Source organism: Canis lupus, chromosome 5 (genome assembly GCF_011100685.1).
Source record: "Canis lupus familiaris isolate Mischka breed German Shepherd chromosome 5, alternate assembly UU_Cfam_GSD_1.0, whole genome shotgun sequence".
Classification (NCBI taxonomy): domain Eukaryota; kingdom Metazoa; phylum Chordata; class Mammalia; order Carnivora; family Canidae; genus Canis; species Canis lupus.
Window position 1 is genome coordinate 4,131,594 of NC_049226.1, and position 7,455 is coordinate 4,139,048.

At 47.7% G+C, this 7,455-nt stretch overlaps 1 long non-coding RNA gene across 1 annotated transcript; it reads right to left on the reverse strand.

Moving 5' to 3' along the window:
• Nucleotides 1-902: 902 nt before the first annotated feature.
• Nucleotides 903-7,093, reverse strand: LOC102151125. The gene is made up of 4 exons (XR_005359047.1): nucleotides 6,455-7,093; nucleotides 5,386-5,751; nucleotides 2,623-2,735; nucleotides 903-1,889 (listed from the first exon to the last, which is right to left on the reverse strand). It is a non-coding gene; the product is annotated as an uncharacterized LOC102151125 (long non-coding RNA).
• Nucleotides 7,094-7,455: the final 362 nt, after the last annotated feature.

The window sequence follows — 7,455 nt, forward strand, 5'->3', positions numbered from 1 at the left end:
AAAACACTGCTCATGTCCTGGCCAGAGGCCTCGTGTGCAGGATGCGGGGGTGGGGGGGCAGGGAGGCCACATAACCAGACTGTCACAGGCTGGGGAGGGAAGGGAGGGAGGGAGGCCCCCCCTTGCAGCCCCCATCACCCCTGATGGGCGGTGAGTAGTTCCTGGGGATTCCAGTCCGGGAGCTGAGGGGGAACCATGCAGGTAGAGGAGACTTGGAAGGGCCGAGGGGCAGTGGCCAGAGCCAAGGCGGGGGCAGGAAACAGCCCGGTAGGTGAGTGGGGCTCTCATGTGGGTGAGTCATGCTAGAAAGTGGAGCTGGGTGAGGACCCGGGGGCCAGGAGGCTGGGGTTTACAGGCCCCGTCCTGATGTCCCTCCACGGGCCTGTGGTCCACGTGCTCTGAGGAAGGGACACTCCTGCGGAGACCCGTTGTGTCCCTGACACATGTGTCAATTTACAGGTGCATAAGTCTGCCCTCATTAGGAGATAGGGAAGTAGCCTCTAAGGGCCAGGCAGGATTGGGAGAGGCATCAGAACAACATTCACCTTCTTCTGGGTTTTAGCCCAACTTTTTTTTTTTTTTTTTTTTTAATTCATGAGAAATAAAGAGAGAGAGAGAGAGGCAGAGACACAGGCAGAGAGAGAAACAGGCCCCATGCAGGGAGCCTGACATGGGACTCAATCCCGGGTCTCCAGGATTAGGCCCTGGGCTGAAGGCAGGTGCTAAACTGCTGGGCCACCCAGGCTGACCTTTAGCCTGACTTGAAGTCACCACTGGGCACATTATTCTCTTTGTCCTTCCTGATCAAGGAGTTCCACATACTCGTTAGGATATGAACTTGTTAAAAATCTAAAATTGAAGAGCAGCCATATATTTATTTAGCAAGATCAATATGCATATTGTTCATACAAGATAGTAAGTCACCAGTTTATAAAAGCACATGTTGTCATTTATTTATCGAAACATAGGTAAGGGGACACCTGGATGGCTCCTCCGGTTAAGCATCCGACTTCAGCTTAGGTCATGATCTCAGGCTCACGGTCTCCGCGCTCAGTGGGGAGTTGGCTTGACGTTCTCTCCCTCTACCCCCACTCATGCCCTCTTGATCTCTCTCTAAAATAATTCTTCAGAAAAAATGTGTTCGTGTTTTATAGATGAGAAACAGGAGACTCAGACACACGGTTCATAAGTGGTGGGGCTGGCCCTCTGGATTTGCTGATCTAACTACACATTCTCTCCTTTTCACCAGGACGATTCACCTTGAGTGACCAGCAATCCTGGGGGGAAGGATGTCCAGCAACCCTGGTACCCAGTGCATTTACTCACTCTGTGACCTAGAAGGCCATAAAGAGGGGTTGATGTCTCACACAGGATGCTGTGTTCACAGAAAGAGATGTTGGATCTCTGGTTTCAGTCTTCACCCTAAAATCCCCTGTTCTAAAATGCGCACCAGTTGGTCACCAGCACTGACAGCACACGGTGCACCACGGGTTCTAATGAGATGAGAGAGGTTCTGCAAATGCATCATTGCACGGGCATTACAGCTAGGGCAGTCGTTAGACCGGGTGCAATGCTCTGTCGGCATCTGGGACGACGTTGCAAAGAGGGCCATCCATGTGTGTCTGTGACTTCATGCACCCTTAATGTCGCCTCTCCCAGATGCTCAGCCTCCAAACAGAAAACAGCCTGAAATTTCATTTTTTAAAGTTTCTGCTACAAAAATCCTTGCCAGTGTATTGATGTTTATGGAAAGAATGTTTTTAATCAACCAAGTGTACTGAAGTATGTGAAGTTCCCGGAAGGAATACAACCCACCAGTGAGGCAGAGAGAAGTGGAAATCTAGCAAAGACAAATGGAGGACCCCATACTCAACATCACGGGAAAGAAGCTGAATCCAACAGGAGGATGGTGAAGGGGGTAGATTGTGTAAAAAAAAAAAGAAAAGGAGGAGGAGACAAACAAACAAACAAAAAAAACAATCTGTGAGAATGGAACACATGACATGCAAATAGTCCAAAGAATAACATGTAAATTAGCATCAGATTTCCAAAAAAAAATCTTTGAGTTGAGAGCCTAGAGAGACCATCTCTCCAGATCATGCTACTGAACCCCACATAAGGGAACCAACTTGCTCTGGTAGAAACAGCTACCATCAAGGGAGGGCGCCCAGGAGGCCAGATCCTGATTCCAATACTCCATGTGAATTAACCCATTTCATCATCCCAGGGAGGGCACGAAGTGTCCATATTGACGGACATTTTGACAGAAAGTGAAACAGATGCTTAGGGAGGTCAAGGATCCAAATCAAGCCCATCCTCACAAGCCAGTCGCTCCCGGAACTGTTGTAAATCAGCTGCAGAACCAAGACTAAAGCCCCGATGCCCCAGCCCCCTGGTCCTGTTTGCTCCACCATTCTGCTCTCTCCTCAGTTAGGCTCAGAAGGTTCTCCCCTCAGAGCCATGGAGGTTGCAGGTCCCAGCATCCGTGTCTGGAACACTCTTCTCCTACGTCTCCATGGAGCCTACTCCCTCATTCCCTTTCTGGCCACCCCAGATAAAATGGCAACACCCTCCACCCTCTACACCCCTTACTTGGCTTCAGTCATAGGGAAGAGATCTCACCATCTACTTGCTATGTATGTGCTCCTTTAGGTTGTCGCCGTTCAGTGTCTCCTATCAAATGCAAGCTCGTGAAGGCATTGTTGACGCTTTCTTCAATGACATATCCCTGGTGCCTGGCACAGAGAAGCATTCGATAAACACTTGATGAAAAAGTAATTGAATCAATGAGCAAATGAGCAAATGGTAAATAATCCCCACGCCCCAAGCAGAGAACTCAGGTGCTCAGCGCCACACGAGGAAAGTCAGCCCTGGCCCTTTGTGGCTGGGCTGTTGCCCAAACATCTTGCTGGGTCCCAGATGCAGCCTCCTCCAGGAAACCTGAATCCTTCCACCATCACTTCCCAGCAAGATTCACATCTTGAATTATGATATCATGTCTCTAACAGTCTTTTTTTTTTTAAGACTTTATTCATTTATTCACGAGAGACACAGAGAGAGGCAGAGACACAGGCAGAGAGAGAAGCAGGCTCCATGCAGGGAGCCCGACCTGGGACTCGATCCTGGGTCTCCAGGATCACACTCTGGGCTGAAGGCAGAGAGACGCTCAACCGCTGAGCCACCCAGGGGTCCCTCTAAGAGTCTTCTATGAAACTGTGGGTACTTCTGAAAGGAAGAACATCCTCCATCAATTAATTATCAGCCATTAACACTTTTGAATATACTACAGTAATACATAAACAAGATTTTATATGTAACAGATCCAAACTAAAATACAGCTAGTGTGGATGGAGCGTTTGGAACATTCTGGTCATAGTGCTAGGTACTTTACACGTTGCACTAATTGCCAAATATTTCCGGCTCTCGGCCTCCCTGGCACTTGTGGGAATTGCACTTCCCAGGCCCTCTGTGGCGGGTGGCACCATGTGACTGGTTCTAGCCAATCAGACGTAAAAGGGCCTGGTACCCACTCAGAGTGCTAACAAGGGACCCCTCAGAGCTCTCTGCCTTTCAGCTCAGCCAACTGGCAGCGCTCAAGGTGGTGGCGGCTTCGTCAGCCGGAGTCCCTGAGTGGCTGTGATGAGCACAGGACTTCTACGTCCCCGGCATCTGCACAGTGACCCTCTGAGGTAATCTGTGCTATTACTCCTTTATAGGTAAAGAGCAGGCTCTGCATTATTAAAGGATTTTTGCACCATTACATGGCTCATAAGTGACAGAGCCAGGAAGGGAACCAGGTGTGTTCGATGCTGGAGCCCATAACTTCCGTCTACTTATACTCCCTCTCCCACATCTTTATTGAATAAATAAGGATAAAGAAATGAGAATACCATCTTTTTCCTGGACAACAGCAGCTTTGTCAGGCACCACAGCTTTGGGGAGTCAGGAAGGCACTGGGATGGGAATGCTTATCATGACTGGCGGTATTAGGGTGGAAACTCTACAGACAATGTTCTCCCTGTTTATAGCTTTGCTTGTTGGAGAAGTGGAATCCTTGGTCTTTGGTCTGATTGTTTCCCATTGCGGACTCGTCACTAGGGAGTCAGCACACAGACTGGGTGCCAGCACTGTGCTAAGGGCACCCTGATGAATCCAGCCCTCAGCCCCTGCTTTCAAGGACCCACAGGCTTCCCAGTCAATCCCACTCCCCCTCTTATTTTCCCACAAGGAATGGTCACCACTGCTGCAGATAGTTGCTTGGCTGTTTGCTCTGAGGTTCTACGGAGGGTCAAATCCCCGCTCCTCCACGTGGGGAGGAGCTACATGGAACTGAGAGGAAATTCTGAAGGTCTGTATCACAGGAGAATACAACGGGAGCCCTTGGGAGGCAGGAGCCTCCTGCACAAAATCTTTCCCCACTGCCAGCATGGCACCTACATTTTTCTATCATTAGAAACTTATTCCTTTGGGTTAAAGCAGATTTCTCCTCTTGCCTAGGACCTGCCCCGACAACTCATAACAATCACTCCAGCCTTGAAGTCTTAAAGAAATAACCCAAAGGACCTGGTAACATAAGGATTGGCTGTGCTTCTAGATGTTAAATACCTCAATTCTGAGGATTAAAATGTTCCTTAGGGTGTTCTCTTTTTAAGTAGCTTTTTCCCAAAAGAACTCCAGTAGAGGGTTTGTTGTTATTGTTGTTTGCAGCTGGTGTTAAGGAGGGCCAGAAGCCTGTCGTCCCAGGAGGACTAAATTAACAAGAACCATCGTTGTGCTATCTAGAACCCAAACTACCTGCATCAGTATCCACCAAAGGCTCTGGGCCCTAAGTGGATTCCCTAAGTTGAGGCTGAAATTGTTCAGTGAGAAGTATGGTTTTTTTCTGGGAGTCAGTGGAAAGAGGAAGGATGGGAGCCATGGTGAGCACCTGTAGGGAGAAACACAGCTACAGACTAATGGACGTGAGAAGATCTGGAAAACGTTGTAACGTGGGAAGAGAGGTTTCAAGGAGGGTTGGGGAAATAAGGCATCAGGACCCAAACACACAGGTCTTGAGGAGAAACATCCAGAACCTCTCTTACAAAGACAAGAGATACCATGATGACCCCAAGGAGAGGAGAGGCAACACAAGAATGTACTTGTAGACTGAACCATTCATAGAATTGTATGATTTTAGGCCTAATTTGTTGTGAATGTCCCTGCTTTCCTTGAACTCTATAGCGAATTATCCAAGGCCATCTTGTGAAATACTTTGACCCCAGATTCAAGTAAAACATGAAGCATGGCCAAGTGTGGAAAAGAAAAACTGCACAAATCTGAACAAGAAATAATTTAAAGTCATTCAATAAATCTCGAACTGGAGCAACATGTGAATGCTCATCTCACCTGGAAGTCTGGGTGCAGAGCGGCTGAGGGACCAGGGACCAGGTGTCGGGTGCTCTGACCCTGTGGTGAAGGAAGGCTTGCCCTGCGTAACCTGTGTGTGTCCAGCACTCTTTTCCTGCAGGGGAGGTGTCCCAGAGGAATAACAGCGTCCTTGTCTTTGTGTTTCTCATGTGGCTGGCCAAAAATGGGTGCCAGGTTTGCTGGAGACATGAAGCTGACAGGGATTGATGGTTCATCAGATGTGATGTTTACGATCATAAAGAGAGGAAGAGCTGGGGTCGTGCACACCTGGGCTGGATCTCCACTGCTCTATTTGCTCCTCAATGACTAGAGGCCAATCACGGATACTTACAGGGCCTCAGTTACCTACGAATAAGATGAGGACAGCTGAGCTGCTCACATACACTTTTTATGGGCACATAAGTGAAGGGTGTAAACAAAGTGTCCAGCTCACAGTGGGCACTCACAGAATTCCTTTCCTCTTCCAGAGGGAGAAGTGGAAATCACAAAGACGCTGAATCATCTGCGGATTTCTACACCAACCAGGCCACTGTCCCCTCACCTAGCTCACCTTCCAGCCTCTTCTGATCTTGAGTCAATCTCTCAGCAGCCAGAGTGCCGTTACTAAATCTTAACTCTCATTTCAAAACCCCACTTGAAACCCTTCAATGGCTTCCTGTTCCAGAGTCCTCAGCAGGGCTTTAGGAGGCCTCCGCCTCAAGAACTGGTCCCACTTACTGCTCCACCCTCACTGTTCTGTGCCATGGACACCCTTCCCCTCTGGTCTCCCCCAGGCCATGCACACATCCAGCCCTTCCTGCCCCGCAGTGCACACAGGACTTATATATCTCCAAAAGTCTCTGCTTTTCATAACTTATCCCCTCTTCCTAGATGATTCCCCATATCTCTCTTGCATGGACCCTTTTTTTATTTGGATAACTTCTACTCAAACTTCGGGGCTCTGCTTAGATGTTACTTTTGGCCTTCTCTGATCCTCCTATGTGCTCTTCATTGCCCTGAGTGCATAGACTTGTCTGAACTTAATGTCCTACTAAAAATGCATGCTTACTTGTCCTGTTGCAGACCAAGCTCTAAGTCTCCTAGGGCAATGTCCGTGTCTTGTTCACCACTGTCTCCTCAGCTCAGAGAATAGCACAGAATAGATACTCAGTAAATATATTGCTTAACCTTTTAGTCTGAAATGACTCAAGGAAAAGTTGCAAAAATAGCACAAAGTTCCTATGTATCCTTCACCCATCTTCCCCTAATGTTAACATCTTGTAAAATCATAGTAAAATTATTGAAACCAAAATATTATCATTGATCCAATACTTTAAACTAATCTTGAGATCTTATTTGAATTTTATCAATTTTCCTACTGTGAGATTCTGATTTATAATATGAAGCATATCCTTCCTTGGTCTTCATCCCCAACCCTGGCATAGAGCTCCTAAAACACGTGGAATTTCCAGTGATGAAAACAGTTAAACTGCCTTTTGTTATGTTAATCAGCTGACCTTTGCAGAGGAGGTCACATAAGGATGGAGGCTGGTTGCCAAGTGGTTAGAGGGTTGGAACTTTCAGTCCCCTCCCCTCATCTCCAGTTCAGTCACCAATGGTCAATGATTTAATCAATCATGCCCATGTAACAAAGCCTCCACAAAACCAAAAGGATGGGGTTGGAGAGCTTTTAGGTTGGTGAACATGGAGATGCTTGGAAAGTGGCTGCCTGGAGAGAATATGGAAACCCTATACCCCTTCCCCATACTTTGCCCTACATGTCTCTTACACTTGGCTGTTCCAGAGCTATATCCCTTTATAGTAAACTGGTAGATGTAAGTAAATGTTTCTCTAAATTTTGTGAACCATTCTAGCAAACTCATGGAACCCCAGGAACTGGGAACCTCTAACCCTCTTGCCCGGTTGTCAGAAGCACAGGTGACAACCTGAGCTTGCAACTGACATCTGAAGTGTGTGTGTGGGGGGGGAAGGGGCTGGGTGTCTTGTAAGACTGAGCCCTTAACCTGTGGGATCTGATGCTTGCTTCAGGTAGATAATGTCAGAACTGAG